This window comes from Heliangelus exortis, chromosome 1 (assembly GCF_036169615.1).
Source record: "Heliangelus exortis chromosome 1, bHelExo1.hap1, whole genome shotgun sequence".
Classification (NCBI taxonomy): Eukaryota; Metazoa; Chordata; class Aves; order Apodiformes; family Trochilidae; genus Heliangelus; species Heliangelus exortis.
The window spans coordinates 108704342-108717280 of NC_092422.1; the positions used below are offsets into that span (position 1 = coordinate 108704342).

The 12939-nt window shown below is 38.9% G+C and overlaps 1 long non-coding RNA gene across 1 annotated transcript in view; it reads left to right on the forward strand.

The window, feature by feature from the left end:
- Positions 1-12939, forward strand: part of LOC139795240 (uncharacterized) — a 38961-nt gene that overhangs the window by 5315 nt on the left and 20707 nt on the right. Inside the window, exon 3 of the long non-coding RNA XR_011725435.1 lies at positions 7706-7774. This is a non-coding gene — a long non-coding RNA (uncharacterized lncRNA). The remainder of the gene's footprint in view (positions 1-7705; positions 7775-12939) is intronic.

The following is a 12939-nucleotide window of genomic DNA, read 5'->3' on the forward strand; positions in this document are numbered from 1 at the left end:
AGTATTCAGCAGATTTGTTCCTTCCATGCCCCCAGCCATTCTCATTAAGTCCCCTACAAGCATCACTCACAGATTTAAATCTCATGGGCCCTTTCTTAACATGTAGCAAGTGACACAACCAGTGACTGTGGTTTCCTTCTTATTGGTACAAAGTTTAAGAAAGGGCTTCAACATTCAGGTAAGTGGCCTAGAAAGTTCAATAATCATTGCTTTGAATGGTCATCTTGTTTGCCAAGTCATGGCCTCCGTGCATGACTGTCATGTCTTAGAAATTCATCTTTTGTTACTGAGATTCTGACCTCCTTCATAGAGATTTTACTATGGTGCGTGCAGCTCTTCTACATTTCTAGCAACTTTGTTGTGCTTTATATTTTGTCTAATTTTGTACCTTCTGAGTGTCCTGTTTTCATGGGGTAATGTGAGTCTTCAGTGCACAGTAAAGTTAGAGGAATTACAGGCATTCGGATTGTCAATGGCTGGGTTTTTTTTAAATCACTGAACTCAAGTCCAAGGGTGTAGATAAGCAGCCAGCTCAGTTCCACTGATAACTCTGACACTGGCCTTGTTCTCAGCCTACCTGAACGCAGTCACTCTGGTGTAGCAAGAAAATATGGTGGCATAAGACTGCACAATAAGTTGGAAAAATGTTAAAAATCGCCAAGAGACAGTCAGTACTTTATCTGCTGAATGCTTATGTCCTAATCTGTACAAAATTATGCAGTTTTGGTGCCTTTTGTTTTAAACTTCAGCTTTCTACTTTTAAAATCTCTTGTGGTAGTATGACCCTATGGTTCTCATGGTGGCAACCAGAACTTTTGACAGCATTCCAGACAGGGTGCTGCTCTCTGACCATGCTGCAATGTAGATATTAGCTGACAGCTCTTGGGGTTGTTCTGATCCATCACTTCAGATGCACAATAGAGTAACCATGGCTTGCGAATCTTCTGTATGTTTTTCTGTCTTTCTTTCAGCAGTGATGTAGGAACTCTGGTAGGTGAGATTTGAAGCAATCTAAAATGCAATATTTTTTAAGTCCTCTCTCTTCTGGAAATTAATATGTATTTCTGCCTTGCAGTTTTGGGGCAGTGTCTGTGAAGCCAGGCTGATCTAGCCAGAGCAACACCTGATGATTCTGCTACCTCTAACTTGAGCCCTTGGAGAAAGGGCATGTGAATGCTATTTCTCAGTTAAAGCAATAAAGCTGTTGGGAGTGTCTTTTGCTGTCACTCCTTTTCACTTGTGTAGTGCAGCAATTTCTAACAACTATAAACAAATGTTTTAGCTTGCTGTAAAGTCAATTTTTATTACTGCTTCTTAAAGGATGAATGACATACACCCCAAAGAACTGACTTTGATGACTACGACGGAGCATCAAACCATAGCCTGCATTCTTGTAGTTTTGTTACGAAACTGAGTAAATGAGTGTTCCAGTGAGAAGTATGAAAAATTCTGTAACTAGAGAACGTAAGGAGCATTTCCAATGCTGTCAGACTGCAGTGGGAGTTAGCTGCTATTGGTGTGGCTTATGCCACAGGTGCTTTTAACGTAGTCAAGCTAAATCCTTGTTCTGTGAAGTCTGTCTGTTAATCTGGCTTCGATCCTCCTGTCACCTGCTGTTGCTGAATGTGGGATGAAGTGATCCTTATGTGCACTTGGAAGATAAGGGCTGGTTTTAAATCTCATTATAGTGGTAAAACAGGGATAGATCCACTACAAATGGAGCCACACAGGAATGAAACCTGGTTTGATCTCTCCATTAAAAAAATACGTGTCTTCTTAGCTCCAGCTCTTCATAGATCATTCCATCACACTATCACAAAAGAAGGGGTTCTTACAGTAGATTAAAACCAAACCAAAACAAACACTGCTATATTTTAGCCTTTTAACTCAGTAGAGAGCAGCCCTGGTACCATCACTTAAAATATTGCAAATGGATGTACAGAAACCAGTATAGAAAAATATTAAAACATTTAGGAAGGGGGTTAGGGGTCTTGGTCAGCATTTTTCTGTTTAGAAATCCTCAACAGAACCCTTCTCAATTACGTATTTGAATTTGTCATTTGAATAACAAAGCTGCTTTTACCTGATTGTTTAGATCTGAACCTGAGGGTACTCATCCTGATCATGAGAATGACACAGTTATTTATTGCTGGTAATTACTTCTAATTCTTTAAAGCATTCAAATTGATTTATTTTAGCTCTACTCATTAATTCTTTTTTCATAATGACTTCAGAGATGTTTGGTAATGCCTAACAGATATTATCTTTTTAAAGACAAGTTATTTTTTCATTTCTATGTGATCTTCAGTGACCATCTGACTGGGGAAGATATTCTCTCTCAGCTAGTTGTAAAAGCTTCAGCAAAATCAGCCATGCTCTCCAGAAGTGGTAAAGAAAATGGTAAATGACTTATGATCTGAATTGAAATGCTTGGGGTTTTGATTGTTTTGGGTTTTTTTTCAAAATTTTCTTTATTTGCTAGTGGGAAAAAGCATTTTATGGAGCCAAACCTACACAGAATTATAAATGGTTTGGGGGAAGGAGACCTTAAAGACCATCTAGCTCTAAGTCCCCTACACCTTCCAACACCTCCTGAGGTTATTGTCATGTAGAAGGAAGCAATTACAGAGATTCCTGCTGTGTTTTACCTCTTGTCACTGACAAGGCTATAGAAAATACCTGGGCTTACCTCTGCCTTGTCCCTTTGCTGCCAAATATGTGTAACATCTTGTAAAATTCTTCTACTGTCTGCATCCCCCCTCAGACTACATGGTCTCTGGTGAGATACAATGAAGATCTGCTTAACCACTCCTTTAGAGGGTGGCATGAAGGTGACAAGGATTCACTGTGACAAGGATTCAGTCTTTGTGAAATCTCTTGACAGTCTGGATCTCACCAGACCCTTACAATTGAAGATGTAGAACTCTTATCCACATCAGTAACATTCAGGTGTTAATAAAAACGAACAATAAAATGATAAAGTATCAGCCCTCGGAGACAATCTCAAATGTCAGATCTTTCTTTTGATGCAGTAGATGTGTCCCAGCAAATTCCCTTGGCAAGCTCTGTATTTCATTGAAGCACATTCAGTGAAGCCCTCATCTTGGTAGGAAAATCATATTTAAACACAGGGATCTTGAAAGCTCCCCATCAACATCTGGAATACCTAATGGATATTTTGTTATTTCTTAACTGTCCCTGAAGTGTTTAAGCTTGCTGACCTTTCCCTTGGATCAGTACCACTCTCAGCTTCATTTCTTGTGAAATATTCAGTAGCTTGCCTTCTAAAGCTCTCCACCTCTTAATCCTCTTATTGTCTCTCTTGATATCAACCTTAGCTGCTGACAGGACAGCTTTTTCCAATATGTATGTGAACTAAATGGTTTGGATAAAAGCCAAGAAACATCTTGCCTCTCGGAGAATTGTAGTAAACAGATACTGCATTAGGACCTTGCTACCCAGAGTTTAAAATAAAAAATGAAAAAAAAAAAAAAAAAAAAAAAAAAAAAAAAGGCTTAGAAAACTATTGCCTGAAAGGCAGCTTAATTCTATAAAGCTTATGAAGGACACGCAGGGCTTACTGCTCTTGGTCAGTCCCATTTACTACGGGGTGGTCAGCATCACTGACCTTGCCACAGATGGATACAAATGGTTTTGAAGTCTTAATTACATTTCTCATATAGAGTGGCTATATTCCATTCCTGCAGAAGATAAAGTGAAGAGTAAAGCTTTTTGTTTTCTTTTGTTTGTCCTGGGTTTTTTTACTTTTTTTTCTCCTTTTAGCCCAAACTTTTCGGAATCCCTTTCCCTGCTGCAAGAATCAGCCACAGGGCAGTCTGGTGTCACCAGCCCCAGACAGCAGCCATCAGGTGCCACTGCCACCAGGTGCAGATGCCACCTCTGTGGGAGATTTGATGTGCCAGATAGATAGCCAGAACATGCTGATGTGTGGGCTGCTTCCTATTGCCATTGCTTCTGGACAAATTACCCAGTTCTATAACCAGTTTACCTCTCCAGCTGTATAATCAGTTTACCTCGGAAAGGTCTAGGATGGCATTTGTGCTAGGAAGCCCAACCTGTCCCTGCCGGTGCTTCTCTCTACATCAAAGGGGAGTGACACAATCATCAGGAAGAAGAAGAAGAAATATTTGTCTTTTCCTCACTATTTGCATCTTGGGAGGAGGAGGTTGTTGTGATTTCTTGTGTGTGGTAGCTCCAGCTTCAGCTCCAACCCTTGTTAACTTGTTTTTGTAGTGTTGCCATCTACACAGCTTCTCAAAGGTGATGCTTTTCGTAAGCCATAAAGAGATTTCTAAATAAAAATAATTTTAATTACTCTGTGGATTGCTGAGAATTTCAAGACCTTTGAGGCCATGTACAAGTGTGTTTATGTGATGCAGCACTAGCTGACTGTTCCTCCAAACAGCATGATGTGATCTTTGGGTGCTCTGGGGGCTACAGTGAGGAAAGGGCATGTCCCTGGATCCTGTTGGCTTGGGTCATCTCACCACTGGGTTGGTGTTTCCAGGTTCCTCAGGGTGGGCCAACGCAGCACAGTGCAGGAATGGGAAAGCTTCTGCCCTTGCAGCATGAACCCAGTAGTGCAACAGGAAAGGGGGGAAAAAAAACAGACTAGATTATGGCAGCCCAAAAGCTGATTCGAGGCAGGTTTTTAGTTGAATGTGTTCTCTTTCTCTTCCCTGGGGATGTTACAAGGGAGTGCAGAGTCCTCTCTTTCAAAGGACTGTTCAATTAAACTTTCTTTTTTTCAGATCATATAAGTGAGAAGGGTTCATTTTTCAACATCAAGGTCCTGTCAGTGACTCTGTAGTGTTTATTCTCAGAGACTCCTGAGCAACCAGACTTGACATATTCACTGGTAACCACAGTGAGCCTCTTGATAGGGGAAGCAATGCTAAGTGCCCCAGGGGAACATATGGACAGTGTACTGGTCTGTGACCAGCTCTTGTATTTAACACTCCTGCCTGCATGCTGTCTCAGGAGTTGAAAGCTCAGCTTCAGAAATGTCAGGTGATGACATTTTCGTTTCTCTTTGAAACGTATCCCTCGGTGGTACGGATCTTGCCCTTAAGGAAACTTTTTTTAAAATCTTTTTCCCCCTCCCTAAATTGTATTTATACTTTGAATAGAAGGCATGCAAAACTGTATGTTTTGTATTTGGATGCAAGAGCCTATTTCTTGGCATCACTGCCACCAGTAAGCATGTTAATGACTCTCAGTTCAGCTTCCTTGTAGAAAAGGGGTTCTGTTTTTTTCTGGTGAGCTGTTTTCAACTGACCTTTCTATTCTCAGTTTTTGATAGAAGAGGAACATCTGCAGGATAGAGCTGAGCCTGCTCAAAATTGTTTAAGCAGCTGATCTAGCTAGGAACTGGAGTTGAGCTGGTCTAATTCCCCCAAACACCACCAGTTTCTGACAATAAGGAGCCAACCATACTTATTACTACTACATAGGAGACTTATAAAATAAATCTTTTAGAAGGCAACTGCTGTCACAGAAGCTACCTTTCACTTGTGCCCTTCTCTTCTTCTTCCATGTGTGTTATTTGCTTCGCTTGGTGCCAGAGGCATCAGATGCAGCCTTGAATGAAGGCCAATTTGCATGGATCTCATCAGGTTTGAAAGGGATGCCATGACAAGTTCTCTTTCTGCACAGCTTGGAACAAAATTAAATATGCCTATATGTAGAACACAACTGCAGAGTTTTGTTAAAAGACTAAAAAATAAAGTTAGAATAGCACATCAGAACACTTTATCAGCTGTTTTCTGTGGTGGGGTGAGGGAAAACTTAAAACCAAAAGACTGTTAATTGCACATGCTTTTTTTTGTTATTGTTATTTGTTTTTTCCGGAGTTGGAGGTGAGCTAAAAGGAAAATTTCTGTTGTGCTTTTTGGAAAATAAATGTGGGTGACCCCAAGTAAGGTAGTTATATAAGTGCTGAGCTGCACGGTTAAAGGGAATTTCCTTTAAATAAATGGAATACCATACATACTGAGTCATTTATTATAAAAGCAGAAAGATGCCTAAATCAATAAAGAACATTTATAAATTATATTATGGGAAGGGAAAACTAATATGAGGATACTGGGTCTGCTTTTTTTTTTTTTATTTCTGAGATGACTATGCATTTTTTTTCAAGGAATAATATGTGAAATTGATCTTTAGAGAAGTCTATCTGGCTTGCTTTAAGCAGTAGCACCACCACATGTCAGAAAGCAGACAGAGGTCCAAAAGACAGTATTAACTCTTAATTCCATGATTAAATAAAACCTCTGTAAAACCTGTTTTAAGGAAAGTAGTTTTTTTTTTAATCTACAAAATTGAGATACTATTCAGTTTACAAGTCAGATTAATTTTTCAGCTAAATATCCTTTCTGCAATACTTTTTCCATCCTTGTTTGGGTTTGGGGCATTTCTTAAACAGGACATAAATTGTGTAATGTCACAGAGAGTCCTCCCTAACTGCTTCATTGCCCTCCCCTCATCTCTTTCTGCATTGTGTTTTAGGTTGGTCAGTACATGTTGGGATCCTCTGCCACAGTAAGAAAGGTGGAAGTCTAGCAGAAAAAAATCACTGTCTTCCTGACATGCTGAAATACCTCATGTAAGAATTAAGTCTGTGACTCTCATGCTCTCTTAGATAGTCATGCTGAGAAATCAAGAAAAGCACTTGAAAATACTTTCTGCTCTGAATTGTCCATCTCCCTTTTGCCATGTAGCTAGTGCTATGGAAAGCTGACCTGTAGCAAAGCAGTTAGAGAAACAAAAAACAGTGGCACAGATGCCTATATATGACCCTTAGCTTTTTAAGCTAATGAGGGAAGAAGCTTGCAGGGGATACATATTCATTTCCCTAAAATATGTAGAACTTTAATTAAGACATGAATTAAGCACTAATTAATCCGCACTGTTGATGAGGTGTGTGGCTGACACCTGAATCCCCATTCCTGCATGAAGCTTAAGCTAGGTAAAGAATAACCATTGGAGGTCAACTATCTGGACAAGGCTATTTAGCCTCTAAATCTGATATTTTAATGAAAACTTAGATCTATGCCATCTGCTTGCGAGAAGAGTTGACAGGAACTCACATTGCTGCTTTTTTTTTTTTTTTTTTTTTGCTTTGTTTGGAGACTTTCTGGTAAAAATTTGCATAATTGAGTTTTGTAAGTTGACACACAGATAGCATTAAAGTCTTCTGGTATGATCATGTTTTGTTCATAGCTCGTTCCTTTCTGGGTAAGAAGCTTTGTAATGGAGAGTCCTTAGCTGCCTAAAAATGTTAGAAACACTCAGGTTAAATGCATGTTAGGAACATGAGGTATGTTTCCATCTTTTTAGAACAGAGGAAGATCTTGATAACAAGCCTGAGAGTAAGCAGCTCTTAATTTTATTGCACATAAACAGGAATAGCTTTCATATTATTCACCAAGAAAGAAAAGTTAAGAAGAACTTCTCTGAAATGTTTTTTTCAGAAAGGAGGCCTTAATGAGGCAGGGTTTTTTTATTTAGTTGCCACAGGAGCTGTAAAGCTTTGAGTCAACTATCTCTTCAATCAGATCAAATTTAAAATTTGTGCGTATTTAAGTGAGTGATGTTTCTAGATCAACTGTTTCTATTGTTTTGAATAATATATGTATAAAAACACATTTTGGAAAAGTGAAAATCATCTTTTTCTTTTATTTAGAAAGGATGCCTATGATCTTGGCTCAGAAATCACCACCTGTGTTTCATAAGTCCACCTTGGTACAGAAAGGTAAGTATTTTACATGGAGGGCCTTGCTAATAGCTGAAAAAAACCTAAAAAGATATCTTAGTGTTAGGCAGACCTCATGCTTCCTGAATTTATATGGTGACCTACAGATCCCACCTGATCCTCTCATTTCACCTGCTCTTCCTGCCCCTCTGACCAGAGTGGTTGGTGTCAGAGAGAAGCTGCATGCAGTCTTCCTTTATGGGGTAAACGGAGCAGGGACCAAATAGCTATAATTTTTGTTGTCATGGTTTAACCTCGTTTAACACAATTAAATGAATGACAAATGCTCTATTAATTCCCCTCCCTTTCCAGAAGGGAAGGAAAAGAGGCTAAGGGAGAGAGATTTACAGGCTGGAAATTAAACTACACAGATTTAATGAAATAGTAATGATGAAATAGAAAATAATGAAATATGAATAAATATATACAAAGCCACTATCCCACTCCCCTCCTCCATCCCCAGTAATGCTCACCTCACCTCCAAGGCTGCAGGTCAGCCCTGGGAAAGTCCCAGGCTGGGCCTGCTCAGATGGGAGCTGGATTCAGGAACACAGTTTCAGAAATGCTCAGATCAGGATCAAAGGCAGATGAACAGGCTGAGTCCTCTCAGTATGCTGGCCACAGACAAAGAGAAGCTTGACCCTCATGATCCCTCCAATTTATATTGAGTATGACTCGTACGGGATGGAATACTGCATTTGATCAGTCACCTGTCTGGCCCAATTCTCCCCACAGAAGGGTCACAAGTGTGACCCCTTTTCCTCCCTTTCATTTCGAAAATATAAGCTGATATATTTTTCAGAACCAAGCAGTGGCCTTGGTTCTGCATACAGTTTTCCAGCAGTACCTATAAACATCGAGCATTATCAGTCCTAGAAGCAGACACTGACTGAAAAACATTAATTTCAGCAAGTGAAGTTACTTGCTGAATTCAGTTACTCAGAAGGCACTTAACTGAAAAGTAAAATTACTAGAAATGAAATTGGTTCTATCATGGCTCAAACCAGGACTACTGTTTTCAGTCAGTAAGTACAGCTGGCAGAGGAAGCAACAACATGAGAGCTGAAAAACATGGAAAAATGTGGAATTGAGAGAATGAATAAGAAAAGAAGGGGAAAGAGAGATTGACATAGTAAGAACTGTCATAATGAAGCATCTAACTCATAAACCATCACTTAAGAATCTGCACAATTAGCAAAGCAGCAAGTAATAGAGTGACAAGAAGGAGAGTGGCCTATGGCATTGGGGTCAGTGCCTTCATTAATAACTCTGTTTGCTCAAAGGTTGGATGATTTGCTGCTGTTTGAGGAGGGAGAAACAAATGGAGTAAATGAGCTGTGCCTGGCCTTTGTTCACAAGAAAAGAAAAAGGGAAGGGTAGATGTATACTGTAGTAGAGTTGCACTCTTATGCTTTTGCAAGAAGGTTTTCATGCCCATGGCAAGCACAGGAAAGAGCAAGCTTCTTCATGGCAAAAGAAAAACGTCCCAGTAAAAACACCTGAAAAGCAGGAGTCAAAGAATTCAATGTCCCTGCAGATGAGACTCAATGTTGACTTAAATCTTAACAGTTCATATGCTAGTATGTTTAAAGGCCTGTGAATACATTGTGGCCACTGCCACCAACTGATAGAAAAATTTCTCATACTCAAGCCTCAAGTAGGAAATCCAAGAAATTCCCAGTATGTGGTCTCCGTGCTGTACATGTAGCTTTGCATCTGTTGATGAGAGATGTGATCCCAGCATGACAATAAAATAAAGGGCAAGCATTTTCATGCAGCAAGTATAAAAAAACCCACCACAAAACAAACAAACAAAACCAAAAAATACACAACCAACAAAAATTAAAAAAAAATAATAATCCAGGTGAGTTGGAGGAAAAAAACCGAAGCCAGGAACTCCAAAATGGAGAGAAGTCACCAGGAATAGCAAATTGACTGCAGAAGAACATTTTCCCCGTAGAGGTTCTGTTTCTGCCCTGCTGCATTACATGGAAGCATGGACTTAAATATTAGATGTGCATTTTCTGTGTTGCCTCTGGTAACTTCCCTCCTTCAAATATATAACTCAATAATTAGATTATTGATATAATAAACTCTCATGATAGAGGACTGCAGACAACAGTAAGTCTGATCTGGGGTGGTCTGTGAAATTTTGTTTTGTTAATGATTGTAATAACATCTCATCATGACAGCACTGAGTGCCAAACAAAGACAACCAGTATTGTACAAGTTCCTTTTGTGACTGATCTTTTTCTGGAAGCATGCTGTAGTTTTCTTCCATTTCTTGGAAGAGGAAAAAGGTTGCTTTACCTTTATCTTAGATAATTAATCACTTATTTTCAGAATTTGGCAGTGAAAAGAAAATAGCACTGTAAATTCCAAGACAGCATCCCTGTGAGAAGTACAGTGCTGTCACCTGATCTTTAGTCATGCATTTGATTTCTTTCTGGAAGTCATTTAATGAATATGTGGCAGAGAATAGGTCTAAGCCCCATTCTTCGGGCTGCAAGATTATAACAAGAAGGCAGCTAGGTTTGTAACATTACAGGTTTGTAACTGTTTTCCGTAGGTTGCTCTCTGGGTAATTAACAATTTTGCTACCTGTTTTCAGGTATAGTCCTTGAAAAGATCTCTGCAGAAACAGTAGTTACAACACACATTTCAGAACTATTGATCCCAGGTCTTGGAAAGAGAATGAAAATTAACTGCTAGGAGATGAATTCTATGGTCTTAATTTCCCTAACAAAAGCTCATTACAATTGGTACTGTTTTCATCCTTTCTTTTGTGAAGCTAATTACCTTGAGGATAATTCTTTCCTTTATGATTTCTCAGAGAAATCAAAAGTCCATGAGAAAGAACATTTCTTTCCTATTCTTGAACAAAATAGTGCAGGCATTATACATTTTATTATTTGAGACAATTGTCCTAATGCTTTTGATCAAATACCAGAGAACCTATCACAGATTATGACGTTCCTATGTGTTGTGGAGGTGCCACTCACTTTGAAATACTCTCTTCTGAATGCTGAGGCTGAATTGATACATTGGTTTGATGCCTTCTGTGGTGCAAACGGCCCGTACACTAAGCTGTTATAGTTTTATAATAATCTTAAAACATCATTTATGTGCAGCCATGCTAATGTGCTGTGATGATGAAGTGTCATTTGTGATGCCATGTAGTCATTGCTTCATAGAGTCCAGTTGCTTAAATTTTTCTCTGGCCAGGTTTAATGTTTTTAAAATACTTCAAGCGAAAGCCATGCCAAGTGACTCAGACTATTACAGCAGAAATCAGCCAGACCTACTATCTTCTGAGAGGAATCCATGGAGATTCTCTGCAGACATTTTTGTTCAGGGTTGGCTTTTTTCAGCGTCTTCACATAATCTGACACATGGTAAAAGAAACATTGTTTTTAGCACATCTTATACATGCCACAGGTGCTTGGTTTGTTTCCCCTCCCTCCTTTACAGTTCTGATTTTACAAATCCTTTAAAGTTCTCCATAATTTCCCTCTGTTCCTCCTCTCCCTTTCTTGGCCTGAGTGAGCACAGAGTATCTTGCTAGTCATGGTGGTCCAAACATCTAAAAGTGACAAGATTTGGAAAGAGAGATCAGAACACACATACCCAGACCCCAATTCTTCTTCCTGCAGCAGGCCCAGGGAAGATGTCTTTGCACCACTGATGGCATTTCCTAGCAGGACTTGGACTTAAAACTACAAGCTCACAGTTCACTATAAGCTTACGTTCACAGTTTTGTCTAAAATGAACTAGACCTCAGAAATTAATATCCTTCTTTGTGTATTTTTGAGAAATTTATATTTTTCTCGAGGAACTAATTAATTTCTCAAAAGTTTTAAGTAAGACGTTTTAAAAATTATTTTTTCTTGAGGAATTTTAATTTTTTTAAATTTCTTACTTAAAACTTAAGGACAACACAAACCCCAGCTATATACAGAAACACTTTGAATGCTGGGCTGCCAGACAGGAGACACAGATTCATTGAGCTACTGGAATAATTTCCAGTTAGACACAGCAGGAGAAGGGTCTGTTATTATGACAAGCTAATAGTACCTTTGTAGGTGAAAAATAGCATGAAAATGATTAAGTTTTTTTTTTAAAACAACGAATATGGGAAGCCAGTGGTGAGGTTTGCTTGTGGAAAAGAAATTTTCATCCTGCACAATGTCAGTATTCCATTATAAACATTGTTTCCAGCCAAAGTGTATTGAGTGTTTAGTTCTGTTAGTGTCAAGTCTAGTGAAAATGCTTAAACTGAAGTTTCCTTGCAAGGATCAAACAAACTTACGCTGAAGAAAATTCACAAAATCCATTTTCCACAAGTCATGCAGAGGGCATTCAGAACACTTTAGTCCAATAACTCTGGGGTGGTTATATATTCTTTGCTTATTATGCACCCTAATATTTTCCACATAATAGAGTTTTCACTTTGTGATCTGCAAATAAACTGATTTACATGTCAAACATTTCAGCCTTCCAGGATGACAATCACTTGAAGGCTCTGAAGCTATTATTGTGTTTTGACTCACAGATGAGAATATTTCTTCAAGTTGAGGAGGAAGAGGCAAACCACGTGCCTTTTTTTTTCTCTCTCTCTAGACTCAGGTGAGTAGATTTGCATTACTGTTAGAGTCTTAGATGCTCTAATTTTCAAAGAAATGCACTTGAAAGTTTAAATAACCTTTTTGTCATGGTGGGGAATTTACTTAGATGGCAGGGTGACTTACAATTTAGGCAAAGTTGAAATAACATCAGCAGGCAAGTCTGCTTAAGTGTAACCATCTGTGACAAACAAACTTAGCAGTAGATGCAATTTAAGGTAGCAAACATGATACCAAATACAATCACCTTAAGAGGTACTTTGGGCTCTTTTCCTTGAGTGTCTCCAACATATATAAAATTTGCCCTATAAGATTATAGGTCATTTATGCATCTTTTTTATAAGGGACTCTTAATCAATTTTTTTAACACATTTTTTACACAGAATTGCTCCTGCAGTAAATCTCTCAATGCCTAATTACTGGACAGGTTCCCATTCCTGTTGGGACCTGGTCCAGGTCTCCTCCATATCAGCACAAAGAGACTCTTGACTAAGGGTACAGGCTGGAGCAATCTGTTATTTAGCAGCTATGTTGTTCATATAT